This window comes from Rana temporaria, chromosome 2 (genome assembly GCF_905171775.1).
Source record: "Rana temporaria chromosome 2, aRanTem1.1, whole genome shotgun sequence".
NCBI lineage: Eukaryota > Metazoa > Chordata > Amphibia > Anura > Ranidae > Rana > Rana temporaria.
In genome coordinates, this window is record NC_053490.1 from 160,057,999 (window position 1) to 160,077,179 (window position 19,181).

At 45.0% G+C, this 19,181-nt stretch overlaps 1 long non-coding RNA gene across 1 annotated transcript; it reads left to right on the forward strand.

The window, feature by feature from the left end:
* The first annotated feature begins 7,238 nt into the window (after positions 1–7,238).
* Positions 7,239–8,916, forward strand: LOC120929671. Its single transcript, XR_005747415.1, has 4 exons — positions 7,239–8,303; positions 8,422–8,468; positions 8,602–8,789; positions 8,877–8,916. It is a non-coding gene; the product is annotated as an uncharacterized LOC120929671 (long non-coding RNA).
* Positions 8,917–19,181: the final 10,265 nt, after the last annotated feature.

The window sequence follows — 19,181 nt, forward strand, 5'->3', positions numbered from 1 at the left end:
GTTCCTTATTCTGAGATTTAGATATATCTGAATTTTCGAATACAACAGTAATGAATTTCAACAAATTCTAATGAAACAATAATGAATGAAATTAAAATTGTTAATTTCATTTGGATGTTTGAAACTGAAAGAAATACGTGATTCAAATGAATTCAAAAATAGCTGTTTGTTATAGAGCGGGGCAGCCTCCTGGCCACCATGTCCTTGACAACCATGACTCATCTGCTGTCACTAGGATTCCCCCGATGACAGCAAAATCTGAACAGAAAAAAAATCCAGCATCAATCATGATAAACACTGCCACCAACCCGGAAAAAAATAAAAACAGTGGCCCTCCCCTCCCCTCAGGGACAGACATGACAGGTTCCCACCAATGGTAAAGAGGCATGGTCACTGATGACAGGTAACAGTGCCCCCGTGTTCTGGGCACCAGAGCTGTCAGTTGGAGGGTGCCTAGCAATGGTAAATAAAAAAAGGGGCAGGGCTACCCACTGTCATCGGAGATCCCACCCCTTTGTTTATTTACTGTCGGTGGGAAGCTGACATGTCAGATGCTTGCCAGCCCACTCCTTAACAACCAGCTATTCTTCACACAGAATTTGGCGTGCTCGTGACCCGGTCCGAAGCTCCGTGACCGTGGGTCCCGCAGACCCGATCGCCACCGGTGTCTCACGATTGGTCACCAGAGCTGAAGAACGGGGAGAGGTGTGTGTAAACACACCTTCCCTGTTCTTCATTGTGGCAGTGTTATTGATCGTCTGTTCCCTGATATAGGGAAAGACGATCAATGACGTCACACATCTAGCCCTGCAGCCCTACAGTTAGAAACACATATGAGATCACACTTAACCCCTACAGCACTCCCTAGTGGTTAACTCTTAAACTGCAATTGTCATTTTCACAGTAAACAATGCATTTTTATAGCACTTTTTGCTGTGAAAATGACAATGGTCCCAAAAATGTGTGGACATTGTTCGATGTGTCAGCCATAATGTCGCAGTCATGAAATAAATCACTGATCACCGCCATTCGTAGTAAAAACAAAATTATTAATAAAAATTCAATAAAACCATCCCCTATTTTGTAAACGCTATAAATTTTGCACAAACCAATCGATAAACGCTTATTGCAATTTTTTTTTACCAAAAATAGGTAGAAGAATGTGTATCGCCTAAACTAAGGGAAAAAAACTTTTTTTTAATATATATTTTTGGGGGATATTTATTATAGCAAAAAGTAAAAAATATTGCATTTTTTTCAAAATTGTCACTCTATTTTTGTTTATAGCGCAAAAAATTAAAACCGCAGAGGTAATCAAATACCACCAAAAGAAAGCTCTATTTATGGGAAAAAAAGGACACCAATTTTGTTTGGGAGCCACGTCTCATGACCGCGCAATTGTCAGTTAAATTGACGCAATACCGAATCCCAAAAAGGGGCAAGGTCCTTAACCTGCATAATGGTCCGGGACTTAAGTGGTTAATATTTCACAGATTTTAACTGCCTTTCTGTATTTGGAAGTTAAATAACTTTTCCTCCAGATATAAAACGTTCCCCCTTGCCCTTGGTGATGACCTTAAAGTGAATAAATCTACACCTCTTCTCAAGACAGAATAAATTCAGTTAAGATAATCTTTCCTCATAGCTGAGCTCCTCCATGCATCTTATCAGTTTGGTATCCCTTCTTCGGACTTTAACTAGTTCCTCAATGTATGGGGCATGTATGTATGGGGCATGCGTAGTTTTAGCTTCCAAGTGCATAACTTTACATTTATCAACATTACACCTCATTTACCACATAGTTGAACAGTGTCGTTAACCCAAAATAATATGGTGTGAATTACTGCGCTGCTAAGTGTGCATGTATCAAGCTGCTATACACAGCTACTGAAAGACAAGAAGCAAAATCGAAATGTGGACAAAAAAGTGTAGCGCTCTGATACAAAAAAGGTATGACAATAAAATCAAAACCATGCGTGGTCAATATGCAACAATGTGAAATGCACATGTATATGAGGACACAGATGTCATAACGTAAATATAAAAGTCCAAAGTGAACCAAGTGATGAGTGAATGACACAAAGTTCAAAATTGAAGAATCAATGGAAGTGAGATGGAATCTTCCAGAGATAAAATAAATGAATATAAGTGAATTTCCAAGTGAAGAAATATCCCATCACCAGTGAGAATGCAGGCTTACCGGAACGTGTGGACTCTGCGAAATGTATATTTCCAGAGTCAATCAGGCTTGGTATGAACTGGAAACCACGGTGTGGAGTTACTTCAGGAAGGGGTCAGCGAATGATCTTAGTACAATAACCTGGGGAGAAGCTGGAAGGTCGCTCGCTCAGGGAATGCAGGAGATGGTCATCCGTGTTTAAAGGTCACATGTAAACGTGGAAAAGAGAAGAGGGGACGCCATAGTGTAACACCGTAAAAAATCAATAAATATTTAATTAAAGGTTGCACTTACATTTCAGATGAGAATACAGTGCATTTCAATATAGTGATGGCAACATTGGAGTCATCTCGCGTTTCGTGTAACCACACATTGTCAAAAGGGTATCCCCTTAAACTGTACAGCTCAGCTAGTTTATCTAGTATCTGTCAGGCAGGAGATTGTTCTACATGCAGCGCTCTAACGTGTTGTATTGCCTGCATTAGGGATTTACTTTAAATATAATTATTCTGTGTTATTTAACGTGTGCTAGTTAATTGCACACACAGACGCATTACCTGTTACTGCACGTGTGCAATTTATTTGCACAGAAGCGCAGTCGCTGTTAATGCAACTGGGCTATTGAATTGCACAGAAACGCAGTCGCTATTACTGCGTGCGTGCTGTTTAATAGCAACTAAAGGCAGTTGGTGTCACTGCGTGCGTGCTGTTAAATCGCATTTGACCGCAGTCGCTATTACTGCGTGCGTGCTGTTTAATAGCAACTAAAGGCAGTTGGTGTCACTGCGTGCGTGCTATTAAATCGCATTTGACCGCAGTCGCTATTACTGCGTGCGTGCTGTTTAATAGCAACTAAAGGCAGTTGGTGTCACTGCGTGCGTGCTGTTAAATCGCATTTGACCGCAGTCGCTATTACTGCGTGCGTGCTGTTTAATAGCAACTAAAGGCAGTTGGTGTCACTGCGTGCGTGCTGTTAAATCGCATTTGACCGCAGTCGCTATTACTGCGTGCGTGCTGTTTAATAGCAACTAAAGGCAGTTGGTGTCACTGCGTGCGTGCTGTTAAATCGCATTTGACCGCAGTCGCTATTACTGCGTGCGTGCTGTTTAATAGCAACTAAAGGCAGTTGGTGTCACTGCGTGCGTGCTGTTAAATCGCATTTGACCGCAGTCGCTATTACTGCGTGCGTGCTGTTTAATAGCAACTAAAGGCAGTTGGTGTCACTGCGTGCGTGCTGTTAAATCGCATTTGACCGCAGTCGCTATTACTGCGTGCGTGCTGTTTAATAGCAACTAAAGGCAGTTGGTGTCACTGCGTGCGTGCTGTTAAATCGCATTTGGCCGCAGTCGCTATTACTGCGTGCGTGCTGTTTAATAGCAACTAAAGGCAGTTGGTGTCACTGCGTGCGTGCTGTTAAATCGCATTTGACCGCAGTCGCAATTACTGCGTGCGTGCTGTTTAATAGCAACTAAAGGCAGTTGGTGTCACTGCGTGCGTGCTGTTAAATCGCATTTGACCGCAGTCGCTATTACTGCGTGCGTGCTGTTTAATAGCAACTAAAGGCAGTTGGTGTCACTGCGTGCGTGCTGTTAAATCGCATTTGACCGCAGTCGCTATTACTGCGTGCGTGCTGTTTAATAGCAACTAAAGGCAGTTGGTGTCACTGCGTGCGTGCTGTTAAATCGCATTTGACCGCAGTCGCTATTACTGCGTGTGTGCTGCTTAATAGCAACTAAAGGCAGTTGGTGTGACTGCGACTATTTTGTTACTTTACACTTGAGCCAAGTCGCTCTTACTGTGTGGTTGCTGTTTAATACCATCTGAAAGCAGTTGGTGTGACAGCGACTATTTTGTTACATAACACTTGAGCCAAGTCGCTCTTACTGTGTGGTTGCTGTTTAATACCATCTGAACGCAGTTGGTGTGACTGCGACTATTTTGTTACTTTACACTTGAGCCAAGTCGCTCTTACTGTGTGGTTGCTGTTTAATACCATCTGAACGCAGTTGGTGTGACAGCGACTATTTTGTTACTTTACACTTGAGCCAAGTCGCTCTTACTGTGTGGTTGCTGTTTAATACCATCTGAAAGCAGTTGGTGTGACAGCGACTATTTTGTTACATAACACTTGAGCCAAGTCGCTCTTACTGTGTGGTTGCTGTTTAATACCATCTGAACGCAGTTGGTGTGACAGTGACTATTTTGTTACTTTACACTTGAGCCAAGTCGCTCTTACTGTGTGGTTGCTGTTTAATACCATCTGAAAGCAGTTGGTGTGACAGCGACTATTTTGTTACATAACACTTTAGCCAAGTCGCTCTTACTGTGTGGTTGCTGTTTAATACCATCTGAACGCAGTTGGTGTGACTGCGACTATTTTGTTACTTTACACTTGAGCCAAGTCGCTCTTACTGTGTGGTTGCTGTTTAATACCATCTGAACGCAGTTGGTGTGACATCGACTATTTTGTTACTTTACACTTGAGCCAAGTCGCTCTTACTGTGTGGTTGCTGTTTAATACCATCTGAAAGCAGTTGGTGTGACAGCGACTATTTTGTTACATAACACTTTAGCCAAGTCGCTCTTACTGTGTGGTTGCTGTTTAATACCATCTGAACGCAGTTGGTGTGACTGCGACTATTTTGTTACTTTATACTTGAGCCAAGTCACTCTTACTGTGTGGTTGCTGTTTAATACCATCTGAACGCAGTTGGTGTGACAGCGACTATTTTGTTACATAACACCTGAACGCATAACTATGGCTGGAAGGACAAAGAGAGGCAGAGAGTCACGAGGGCAAGCAGGCTCTGCATCTAGAGGTAACGCTGGTGATGGATGTGGTGCATCCTCTTCAGCACGTGGCCGTGGCCGCTCGTCCTTCTTTTCGGGAGCTGGCCGTGTTGAGCCTCAACATGCTGAGAAATTAGTTGAGTGGATGACCAAGCCGTCCTCATCCTCCTCATCCTCTCTCACACAGACTGATTATAGTTTGTCTGGCAAAGCAGCTGCCAAGGCGTCCTCTACCCTCTGCACAATGGGATCACACAATCCTTCCCTAGTCCCACCGTGTCCTCCTGAGGAGTCCCCCGAACTGTTTCAACACAGTGTTGGGTACATGCTAGCTGCACAGATGCACAGCGTTTTGAAGACTCCGATGACGGAACACTGATAGAGGAAGGCATTGATGTGAGCCCAGGGAGAGGGGGTGGCCGAGAGGGACAACAATCTGGGAGTGATGTTCCCCCAGCTGGAGCATACTGCCAGGTTGTCGCCAGTGATGATGAGGAGGGAGGGGATGATGAGGTCATTGACTCTACCTGGGTGCCTGGTAGGAGAGAGGAGGAGGAGGAAGAGGACGAGGCACAGGCACATCTTCAAAGAGGCAGGAAGCCCTCCAGGGGTCAGCTTAAGGGCAGTACACCAACTGCATTACGTGGCGCTGCTGTGTCTCAACGGTACAGCAAAAGTTCTTTGGTGTGGGCCTTTTTTGAAACCTGTCCATCAGATGCTACCTTTGCTGTTTGCAACATATGTCTCAAGCGTATCTCGCGTGGCCAAAACATCACCCGCTTGGGCACCACATGCTTGTCCAGACATATGTCGACCTGCCATGCAGCTCGTTGGCAGGCATACCAGAAAGACCCACACCAAAGACCAAAGCGGTCCTCCCCTTGCCCTTCTGTGACCTCAAACCCCACTAGACCCCTAGTCCTCTCTGCAGCCTGCACCGAAGGTGTAGAAATAGGTGTGTCACAACGTAGTAGTGGTAGTACATCCGGCCAATCTACTGATATTACCAGACAAATTTCCCTGCCCCAGCTGCTGCAGCGCCGAAAGAAGTACGCTCCCAGCCATCCACATGCCCAGCGGTTGAATGCTAGCTTAGCAAAATTGCTAGCACTTCAACTGCTACCTTTTCAGTTGGTAGATTCTGCCCCCTTCCGTGAGTTTGTGGAATGTGCAGTACCTCAGTGGCAAGTACCCAAACGCCACTTTTTTTCACGGAAGGCGATTCCGGCTCTCTACCGGCATGTGGAAGGCAATGTCCATACCTCGCTGGACAGGGCGGTCAGTGGTAAGGTGCATCTTACCGCTGACTCATAAAAAAATGGAGGATCCCCCAGGGTGGGGCTTTTTAGGCAACAGTAGTACAAGTAGTCATGGTAGATACAAAATATATAATAGTTTAATAATAACAGGACGGTATCAAACAACGTTCAGTAAACGTATATAGTACAAAGGTTTAAAAACAACACATTAATGGGGTGTATTGGAAAAAAGGTGAAGAGTCCACAATATAAATACTGGGCCCAACGCGTTTCGGGTTTCCTTCTTCAGGGACCGAAGTATGTGTGGAGTCAGAAAGTGTAACAGACAACTTTTCTAGAAAACAAATAAATGACAATGTGTTGAAAATAATAACATACAGATGAAAAACATCAAAAAACGAGAGGAATCCTCAAACAATTCTGGCACCTACTCTCTTTTGACCCTCAACTCGGTCCCTTTGTACCAAAAGAGCCAGCGATAACTTACCGACGGGCATGCTCACTCAAAGACCACTTAGTGGCCAGTGAGTTCAAGGACAACTTCAGGAAAGACCCTTGCAAAAGGAAGGGTACCTTCACCTGCGGGGGTTGCTCCATCTGTCGATACATCAATATAGAGCGTGATATTGTACTACCCAACGGTCGGCCTTACAGACCGAGACACTTTGCCAATTGCAAGACATTTGGCGTAATATACTTACTCACCTGTCAATGTAAGAGGTTCTACGTGGGTAAAACCAAATTACCATTCTTTAAGCGAGCTTCCCGGCATTTACATGCCATGCGTTCGGCCAACCCAGACTTACCACTAGGGCGCCACATCTTGTCTCAACATAATGGACTTTTCTCAGGGGTTAAATTTTTAATCCTCGATAGGATCCATCCAAGCCCCAGAGGTGGGGATTGGAATAAGATCCTCTTGCAGCATGAAACTCGGTGGATTGCCGAATTAGAGGCCAATCTTCCACCGGGCCTCAATGAGCAGATCAGCTTCAGGCCTTTTTTGGAAGGTTTCTCCTCCGGGGGTTGTGAAAAAGAATGACCAAGACCACTCTATATTTCGAGGACCTTATGTCACCGATTGTCTCCTTTCATTACCCCCTTCTCCACTCTGTCATTTGCCCATGTCAGTAATACATACTGGATTTTCCCTGTATTTATCACCATGCCCATTCATCCCTCAGTACACCCCCTGGGGATTCGCGTTCGAAGCGCATTTTGGCTTGACTGGCATCTCCCTTATTGTCACTCCTTAGCTGGGCGCACGTAAGCCGTCTGTCCTCCTTCCATGGGAGACGGCTTTTTTGACCTGGTCCCCATGCACCTTTTGGTGTCTTTGACCATGGGTCTATACCTGCGCCTATAACAGGGGCAGGGATCACACAGTGGACATTTTTCGTGCCCCTGTTTTTTCCTTTTTGCCCCTGGACCTTTTGGCCCACGTGTCCCCATTCTTGCATAATTATAATATCCTTTTAATACAACATCTTCTTAGATTGCTGTCCCTTTAATTTTATGGCTGAGCATACCTGTACATAAAGATACTGTATATACAAACCCCTGCTTGCATTGAGCAGCAACCGTGCTTACAAATCACTCTATAACAAAAACATTTATTTGCATCTTGCATTTCCAATCCTTCTTACTACTTTTTCCCTAGCTGACCCTTTTTATACCCTTCTCCTCCTGTACTAGTAATGGTCATGCCCCCTTTATTATACGTTTCTTATTCTCCAACATGCAACCAACTATTCTGCATATTCTCCACCCCCGTGTCAGGTGATCTTCCTGGTCACTTGCCATGTTTTTTTTTTTTTTTTTTTTCTCCCTGCACGTCATTAGTGCGGGCTCCCACATGATGAGAGCAGGGCTTACCTGTCCCTCCCCTCTCCCCACTTGGAGGCAACGCCCCCTTTTCCACACTGACCCATAGCAACGCAGGCTCCTTTACAGACCCCTCCCACCTTACTCCTCCCCCTCTCCTATTTAAAAGCCAAACAGCCCCACAATGTCAGACATTGCTGGATGGCTGCAGCAGCTGTACACACTCTACACTGCTTGTGTTTTCTTCCCATGTAAGTACTTTGTCCCTTCATGTTTCCCACCCTGACCCCCATACTATTGCTTTACATGCCATTGCCTATACTCTGTATATCTCTAAACTGGGATTTATTTCTTTCATTTATTTTTTAGCTTCCGATCCCTCTACTGACCTCTCTGGCCACTTTTTGTCATTACAGGTATGTCTCTAGCCTCATATATAAAATCTTGGTTCAGCTTTCTTTTTTGCGATCCTTTTTTGCGTTCTTTTTCGTTTTTGTTGCCTGCGGCACCGTTGATATTATCCTGTCCTCTTATTTATATTTTGGACAGGTAAAAATATATATATATACAATCAATAAACTTTTACGCTGTGACACTTCGGGCCAAAGGTCTTGCTACGCTGTGATTGATATTAGATGCCAGTCCTCACTCCTCTCCTTACCATCTGAGGCTTGCCATGCGTCCCGATTGCGATGTCCTTTTAAGGGGTGTGCTGAGCCGTTGAAACTTCTCGGGTGGTATGATTTTTTCTTATCTGTACCAGTTTAATGTTTTTCATCTGTATGTTATTATTTTCAACACATTGTCATTTATTTGTTTTCTAGAAAAGTTGTCTGTTACACTTTCTGACTCCACACATACTTCGGTCCCTGAAGAAGGAAACCCGAAACGCGTTGGGCCCAGTATTTATATTGTGGACTCTTCACCTTTTTTCCAATACACCCCATTAATGTGTTGTTTTTAAACCTTTGTACTATATACGTTTACTGAACGTTGTTTGATACCGTCCTGTTATTATTAAACTATTATATATTTTGTATCTACCATGACTACTTGTACTACTGTTGCCTAAAAAGCCCCACCCTGGGGGATCCTCCATTTTTTTCTGTTCATCAGGGGTGTCGGCAACTATTTGAGACCAAACCATAATAGATGTTCTATTCATACTACCGCTGACTCATGGTCCAGCAGGCATGGACAGGGACGTTACCTGTCTTTTACGGCCCATTGGGTGACTCTGCTGGCAGCTGGGAAGGACGCAGGTCAAGGCACAGTAGTTTTGGAGGTTGTTCCACCACCATGCCTCCAAAACACTACAACTGCTTGTGACACACCTCTCTCCTCCACCCCCTCCTCTTCTTCTTCCTCTGTGGCCTCTTCCTGTGGTGATGTTGGCTCAGAACCAGCCGTGCTCCGTAGGCGTACGACGGGCTACGCAGGAATGCAGGCCAAGAGATGCCATGCGGTCCTAGAGCTGGTGTGCTTGGGAGACAGGAGCCACACTGGGGAAGAGGTTCTTTCAGCTCTGCAGGGGCAGGCTCAGAGGTGGTTGACGCCACGCCAGCTGAAGCCTGGAATGATGGTCAGCGATAATGGCACCAACCTCCTCTCTGCCCTGCGACGTGGAAAACTCACCCATGTGCCCTGTTTTGCGCATGTTCTCAATTTGGTGGTGCAGCGGTTCTTGGGCAGGTACCCTGGCTTACAGGATGTCCTGAGGCAGGCCAGGAAAGTCTGTGTGCATTTCCGGAGGTCATATAATGCCACTGCTCGGCTGACAGACCTCCAGAGGGAATACAACCTGCCCAAGAACCGCCTAATCTGTGACATGCCCACCAGATGGAACTCTACGTTGGCCATGCTGCAGCGGCTGCACACGCAGCAGAGGGCCATCAATGAGTACCTGTGCCAATATGGCAGCAGAACTGGCTCAGGGGAGCTTGGGTTTTTTTCACCACGCCAGTGGGCCTTGATCAGGGATGCATGCACTGTCCTGTCACCATTTGAGGAGGCCACGAGGATGGTGAGCAGTGACAGTGCATGCATCAGTGAGACTGTCCCGCTTATTCACATGTTGGAGCACACCCTACGTGGAATAATGGACAGGGCCCTTGAGGCAGAACAGAGGGAGGAAGAGGAGGACTTCCTTACCTCTCAAGGCCCCCTTTATCCAGACACTGTTCCTGCTTGCCGACCTGGAACACAGGAAGAGGAGGAGGAGGATGAGGAAGAGGAGGAGGAGGAGGATTGTATCAGCAGCATGGAGGTGGAGCCTAGCACTCAGCATCAACAGCAGCAGTCTTCAAGGGATCATTTACAGTCCCAAGGAACACGTGGACTTTTACGTGGCTGGGATGAGGTGGCTGAGGATCCGGTCGTCCTCAGTGACCCAGAGGACTGTGCCCCGAATGCCTCTGCAAACCTACGCTGCATGGCCTCCCTGATCCTGCAAAGCCTGCGTAAGGATCCTCGTGTACGTGCTATCAAGGAGAGGGATCATTACTGGCTGGCAACTCTCCTTGATCCACGTTACAAGAGTAAGGTAACGGATCTTATGTTGCCATCGCAGAGGGAGCAGAAGATGAAACTACTGCGGGAGGCCTTGCAGAAGGGTCTGTGCAATGCGTTCCCAGAACCGGGGGGATTACCAAAACCTGGCCCTGGACGTCTTGCTGAGGCTTCGGTGAGTCAGAGAAGGAGCGGTGGAGAAGGTGGCCGTCTGACCGATGCGTTCAGACAATTTTTTAGTCCGCAGCCCCAAGGTCTGACCGGTTCCAGCAACCATCGCCAGCGTCTGGTTTACATGGTCCGGGAATACCTAGCGGCAAGATCCGACTTGGACACCTTCCCCACGAAAAATCCTCTGGCTTACTGGGTCTTGAGGATGGATCACTGGCCAGAGCTTGCACAGTACGCAATTGAGCTACTGGCTTGACCTGCATCCAGTGTTCTTTCAGAACGCACATTCAGTGCTGCTGGAGGCTTTGTGACCGATCACAGGGTACGCCTCTCCACCGACTCTGTTGATCGACTGACCTTCATCAAAATGAATCAGGCTTGGATCAACACCGGCTACCAAGCACCTGATGCTGATGTTACTGAATAAGAATTTTGTGTTGAAATATCAGATCCCTTTGAGACTGCTGATGCTGAGTGACTGTCCTGTTGTGCTGCTGATGGAATATCCTTCTCCTCCTCACTTTTCATGCTGTTAGCTAGTAAGAAATTGTGTTTTTCTGTGCTCCGCCACCAGTGCCTAAGGCCTAATTTTTCTGCCCCTGTTTAACAGGGGCGCCTAATAACAATTTTTGATGCAATACTTTGCACGTGGCCTAAGGCCTAATTTTTGTGCCCCTGTGTAACAGGGGCGTCTAATAACAATTTTTGATGCAATACTTTGCATGTGGCCTAAGGCACAATTTTTGTGCCCCTGTGTAACAGGGGCGTCTAATAACAATTTTTGATGCAATACTTTGCATGTGGCCTAAGGCATAATTTTTATGCCCCTGTGTAACAGGGGCGTCTAATAACAATTTTTGATGCAATACTTTGCATGTGGCCTAAGGCACAATTTTAGTGCCCCTGTGTAACAGGGGCGTCTAATAACAATTTTTGATGCAATACTTTGCACGTGGCATAAGGCACAATTTTTGTGCCCCTGTGTAACAGGGGCGCCTAATAACAATTTTTGATGCAATACTTTGCACGTGGCTCCTTGTTGCGCTCCAATTACAGATATTGGGAGGGGTTGCAGTGTTATGTTGCGCCTACTGACACATTTTTATGCCCCTGTGTAACAGGGGCGCCTAATAACAATTTTTGATGCAATACTTTGCACGTGGCCTAAGGCCTAATTTTTGTGCCCCTGTGTAACAGGGGCGTCTAATAACAATTTTTGATGCAATACTTTGCATGTGGCCTAAGGCACAATTTTTGTGCCCCTGTGTAACAGGGGCGTCTAATAACAATTTTTGATGCAATACTTTGCACGTGGCCTAATGCCGCATACACACCATCACTTTATGTGATGAAAAAAAACGACATTTTCTGTGAAGTAAAAAATGACGTTTTTGAAACTTAAATTTTCAAAGACGAAGTTGCCTACACACCATCGTTTTTCTCACAATGTTCTAGCAAAGCGAGGTTACGTTCACCACGTTTTTCCATTGAAGCTTGCTTCATAAGTAGCTTCTGGGCATGCGCGGGTGAAAAAACGTCGTTTTAAACTACGTTTTTGCTACACACGGTCAATTTCTGTGAAGTAAAAGTTGACGTTTTGAAAAACGACACATAAAATTGAAGCATGCTTCAATTTTTTTTGGTCGTTTTTTAGAAGACATAAAACAACGTTTTCCCCCACACACGGTCAATTAAAGTGACGTTTTTAAAAACGTCATTTTTTTTCATCACATAAAGTGATGGTGTGTACGCGGCATAAGGCATAATTTTTATGCCCCTGTATAACAGGGGCGTCTAATAACAATTTTTGATGCAATACTTTGCACGTGGCTCCTTTTTGCGCTCCAATTACAGATATTGGGAGGGGTTGCAGTGTTATGTTGCGCCTACGGACACATTTTTATGCCCCTGTGTAACAGGGGCACCTAATAACAATTTTTGATGCAATACTTTGCACGTGGCTCCTTGTTGCGCTCCAATTACAGATATTGGGAGGGGTTGCAGTGTTATGTTGCGCATACGGACACATTTTTATGACCCTGTGTAACAAGGGCGCCTAATAACAATTTTTGAGGCAATACTTTGCACGTGGCTCTTTGTTGCGCTACAATTACAGTATGTTTGAGGGGTGCCCTTTTTTCTACAATTTTGCTTTCCCAAAAAGATAATGCCCCCCCCCACCACCCCTAAAATAATCGAGATATTGTTCCCACACAGCACGTGCGCAACCAGTATTAAATTACTTTGTTCTTATAATAATTTAATGTTGTGCAGGGACATTTCTAAACACGTGCCACTACTAGAGACACACAGCAGGTGTGATATTTGAAGGAATTTTTCATTTTTTTTTTCACTTTAAACATCATTAAAATCGCTGCTCCGCAAAAACGTCCATTTTTAAAATATTTTTTTCGATTGATACATGTTCCCTGGGGCAAGACCCGGGTTCTGAAAGACGTTTACCAACATTAAATTGAATATTGGTCTTTAAAATGATCGTTTTTGAATTCGAACGTTCGAGTCCCATAGACTTCAATGGGGTTCTAAATGTTCGCGCGAACCTGCGGTCTGTTCGAACGTTCTGATGCGAACCGAACCCGGGTATGTTCGGCTCATCCCTACTAGAGACTCTCTGCTGTGTTCCTGTTGAAGACTTGCCTGGCTAATGGTGGTTATGACTAAGGCCCTATAGGCTGAAACTCGTCAATCTTTCCTATTTGCGTTTTTGTCTACTGTGGCTTGTCTATAAATACGTCAATTGTTTAAGAGCAACGATCAGAGTGCAGATCATCTTTTCCTCATTGCCTGGCTGATGTCCCTTCTGGTTCTTGATCCTGTCTTATGCCTCTGACTACGCTGATCTTTGGCTCTACGATATCCTGGCTTATTCTGACTACCCGATTTGGCTACCAAACTGACTATGTTTTGACTATGTTTACCACGTTTACCATTTTATTAAAAGGTGTGATTTTTTACTGCATTTTCTGTCTCTGTTTGTTTCGTGGTTCCTGACAGTAGGCGAAGGCCATGTATTCAGATAATGCAGGCAATCCACCTAGTGGTAATATTTTTCCAGGTTGGATGAGCAAGATAACCTCATGGATCAGTTTGACATAGTGTTAGGCCCCATACACACGATAGAATCTATCCGCAGATAAATCCCATCGAATGGGTTTCAGCGGATAGATTCTATGGTGTGTACACTCCGGCGGATATTTATCCGCGGATATTTCCGAATTCCAGCAGATAAATATTTGTCGACATGCACAGAATATCTATCTGCTGGAATCGGATCCCACGGATGGATCCGCTCGTCTGTACAGACTCACCGGATCCATCCGTCCAAAGGGATTCCCCGCACGCGTCGTAATGATTTGACGCATGCGTGGAATTCCTTATATGACAGCGTCGCGCCCGTCGCCGCGTCATAATCGCGGCGACGGCGCGACACGTCATCGCCAGAGGATTTCGGCGGGGATTTCAATGCGATGGTGTGTACACGCCATCGCAGAGAAATCTGCTGAAATCCTCGAGAGGATTTATCCGCGGATCCGGTCCGCTGGACCGTATCCGCAGATAAATCCTCTCGTGTGTATGGGGCCTAACAGACGGACCTGGATCCTCCCACAGTGGATGTTCCGGTACAACCTGTGTTGCAGGCCGTCCCTGCTGCTGCTCCAGTCTCTGTTCAGGCACTTGCCTCGAATATTACCTCTGTAAGGCCGAGTACTCACGAGCAAACATGTCCGTTCGAAATGTCCGACGGGCTGTTTCCGGCGTACAAGGCTGTTTTTTCATTTGGCCCGCTGGCTTGTACACACCAGCGGACGATATTTCCCTGCGGACCTGAACGCGTGCACGTAATCCACGTTTGACGTCACTATAAAGGGAAAGGCCAAAGTCAATGGCGACGCCCTCTGTTCCGCTTTTGCTAGTTACGGCTTTGCTCGTGTTAGTGAAGGTTTGGTTAGAGCTGATTCGCGCTTCTCGGTCTCCAGGCTTTAGCAGGTAGTATTTTCTCGTTCAGTGCGTGTGCTTGTGGGTACGTAGTTGGCATTCGGGTACAGGCGTGCAGTTCGTTCTGCTTAGCAGATTCGTACTGTGCGTTCGTATCTGTGTGTCGTGCGTTCTTTGCAGGTACCGCTGGATTTGATTGTGCTTTCTGTTGGAGTGTGTTCTTGACTGACCAGCCGGCCGGTTTGAAGCCATGATGGAGCAGCAGCGTCAATTTTCGCGAGTTGGTGCTGTTTATGGGATGGCTGCTGGATATGTTCATTATTCCAGTACTTTGGCCAGAAACAGGGGGCGGAGGCGTTTCTGGACCAAGAATTGGTTGCGCCAGCGTGACCAGTTCTCACATATGCCTCTGCTTAGGGAACTCCAGGAGAATAATCCTAATGACTATAGGAATTTTCTCCGCATGACGGACCCCGTATTCAACAGTCTGCTGGATCTTCTGTCCCCCTATATCACGAGGCAGGACACTGTGATGCGCCAAGCCATCACGGCCGAGCAGAGGCTTATTGCCACGTTGCGGTACCTGGCGACTGGGAGGAGCCTGCAGGACCTCAAGTTCTCGACAGGCATCTCTCCGCAGGCGCTTGGGGTCATCATACCGGACACGTGTGCTGCCATCATTAAAGTTATGCACGAGGAGTATATGAAGGTAAGTTTCCTCATTTTAACCTCACAATGTGTCTTTAATAATGTGGCAAACTAACTTTTTATTTTATTTCCCAGATATGCTGTGTGTTTAACTAACGTTCCCTTTTCTCACTATGCATGTTGATATCAGCTTTTACATGTTCTTTTTATTTTGGCCTACCTGCATATTTTGATCTTACCCAATATTAACCTGTCCAGCATGCTATCTTCGGGCCAACCCCCACCATGCCACTTTTTTTTTTTTTTTTCTAAAAACAGTTTTAACACCCCCCACCCCCCCTTCAAAGTGTTTTTGTCCCCATCAGAGGGCTGTGGAGTCTCTTATTAATTAAGTGGGCCTATATATTTGTGCCCCGAAATTCTCCCTTCATAATTTGCAAATGCTATTTTAAAAATGTAAAGTTGCACAAGGATGCTTGTAGGATTATGTTTGCAATGTTTATGTGCCAAAGTACTAAATCTCTTTTTTTGTTTGTCCCCACAGCTACCCTCCACACCACAGGAATGGCAGTCTGTGGCTTCCCAATTTGCCGAGCGGTGGGATTTTCCTAACTGCGGTGGAGCAATAGATGGGAAACACGTCCGCATTGTGCCCCCACCCCACTCGGGGTCCTACTATTATAATTACAAGGGTTAACATAGTATCGTGTTGATGGCGGTGGTGTCGGCACAGTATGAGTTTCTATATGTGGACGTGGGGAAGAACGGCCGGATGTCAGATGGGGGAGTGTTCGCACGGACTGATTTCTATGATCGTCTCCAAACTGGTGGTCTGGCATTGCCACCAGATGAAGATAATGTGGAAGGACTTCCGTTTGTGTTCCTAGCGGACGAGGCTTTCGGCCTTGGACCTCACCTAATGCGGCCTTTTCCCCAGAGGACCCTCACCTTAGAGAGGAGTGTGTTTCATTTTCGGTTGTCCAGGGCTCGGAGGGTAGTCGAGAATGCCTTTGGGATCCTCAGCAACCGGTTCCGCCTGTTCCTGACATCGATACATTTGGCGGAATATAAATTGAACACCATTATATTTGCCTGCTGCATTTTGCACAATTTTCTACGCAGGCACTCCCAGACGTACCTAGCCTCCATGGGCTCTGAGGCAGGACTACCCTCAGAGAACATTCCTGGCCTGGACACTGGTCGCGCTGGCTTGGCCCCCCAATCTGCTCGTGAGGTACGCGACAAATATGTTGAGTACTTCATGGGTCGGGGGGCCATTGCTATGCCAGATCATATTTCTTTCTAATTCGGCCCCCAAAGAAAGGAATATTCTCACAACTAATAAATAATTAGACCATTGGACTTTATACAGTTGTTTGTCATTACTGCTTTTTCTCTATTTTTCTGTCTTCCAGGTTATCTCCAAAAATCGTGCACTTCTAGTGCCAAATTTACTTACTCAGATGTATTAACTAACCACATTTGCACATTATTCACTCATCTACAAACTGGGTATTCAGTCTAGAAATAAGAAGCCACTCATTTTTCTGCTTTTGATGTCTCATATTTTTTTTTGTATTTTATTCATTTTTTAACAAGAAATGTGTATTTTTAGGCAGAAAACATTTCCTGCAAATTCTTGAGACAAAATATTGGCTTTTAATTATTTATTTTTTTGTCTTTATTGACAGTGATTATCAATAATAATGATCGAAACACAATGTAAGAATAATTTCACTGAAACTATACGCAAGAATTTTTGGGCTTGTCATTTGTTTGTGTCTAATTTTTTCAACAAGATTTTAACACAACACAAAAATTTTTGAATTTTTTACCAAAATTAGTTAACTTCTTTCTTTAGGTGAGATTTATTGTTCGTTTTGTGATCTGAAACTGGAAACATTTACAAACCAAAAAAGATCAACACCAAACAAAAATTTAAAAAAATAACAGCAGTCAGTCATATGGATGGTGTGCTTTCACACTGGAACACGCCAAAATTTCTAAATGCACACATTCAGTGCAAACTCGCCAAATGTCATTGGTTAAACAGACAAATGGCCACATGTGCTATCTGACATCATGGGTGATCAATGTCTGTGTTTTGTGGGAGCAAACCCTTCCTCTCAACTACTTGAGGATCGAGGAGGGGTTTGTACCCACAAAGCACAGACAATAGATAGTCTGTGATGGCAGCTAGCACATATTGGCACACTGTGTGTGCATTTAGAAATTTTGGCGTATTATAAAGTACAAAAATTAAAAAGGGTTTTGTGGGCGGGGGATGGGCGGGGGATGGGCTTCTGTGGTTCAGTCTTTGACACGGCCCATCATGTCCATGATATTTTTGTAATTTTGGTTGATGACTAGCATCCTTTGTCGCATGTTCTCCATTTCCGTGCTACACTCTGAAATGACATTTTGCACATTCTGCTCCATGACTAGCATCCTTTCCTGCATAATGTCCATTTCCGTGCTGCACTCCATTAGTTGCTGTATAATGATAGAAGCACTTGCACGTGAAAAATGTGCTACTCCATCTTCATCCCCTAAAAATAAACAAATTGGCATTCAAAATATGTAAATAATTTCCAGCCTATCTGCATATGTTTGGCCCTATTAATATAGGGGTGACACTGACCTGATGGCCTGATAATTTCCACATCCCCAATTTCTTCATCTTCTATCACTCCTCCTTCTTCCACCACCTCCCCATCATCTTCTATCACTCCTCCTTCTTCCACCACCTCCCCATCATCTTCGACTCCTCCTTCATCCATCAATCCACCTTCTTGCAATTCGCCAAATTGTTCTTCCGCCACTTGCCCTTCATCTGATATAAATTCTAAGTCCAAAATAACTTCTTCCTCCTCTCTTCCTTCCTCCTTTCTTCCTTCCTCTTCTCCTTCCACATCCTCTTCTCCTTCCACATCCTCTTCTCCTTCCACATCCTCTTCTCCTTCCACATCCTCTTCTCCTTCCACATCCTCTTCTCCTTCCACATCCTCTTCTCCTTCCACATCCTCCTCTCTTCCTTCCCCAGCCTCCTCCTGCTCAACATGTGGAGGTGTTTGATTTTCCGGGTGTCTGGCCCTCTCTGCCTCCTCCAATTGCTGGCGTCTTCTTTCCCCTATAAGAAATAATAAAAAACAAAAGGTATACTCATCAGCACACAGATATTGGATATCATAAATCGCACACATTGCATAGACGATACATTTATGATGATTTTTGGTTGTTTATTCTTTCAGCAATCCTCCATTTTTGGCGTAGTTCTAGGCCAAGCTCTGATCCTGCCCCTTTTTTGCAAAGAAGTGACACAAATGGATGTCACCCCAAAACATTAATTCTCGTCGACCCTCCAAATAAATATACTTAGATTTTTGAGACACAGGTGCTTTGCATTTCAAGATGTTAAAACATCAGCTTTATTTGCATTTTGGAGAATGAATCTTGTTTGCCTGTCACATTCACTCAATTTAATTTCTGTGATTTTGCTAGTCAACAATGTTGGAAAACCAAGTTTGGGGCCAGTCAGCCATGTCCAGGTGTGTTGTTCCTGGAGTAACGTCACATTTTTGCTAAACAATGTCATATTACGCGTGTTTACTATTTCACAAAATTTGTTTAAGGTTGTTATTTGACATAAACACAATACAGTATCTACACGTGTTCAAAAGTACAAGCAGGCCAAGGAGGCAGATGTGAAAAAATACATGTCAACACATTATTGCAGACATTTCCCCCCCCCCTTAAATAATATGGACTTACTTTTACGCAGAATTTTTAGTATCTTCTTCATGTGATGTGGCTCCCTCAATTTTAAATCGGACCAACGCTTCCGT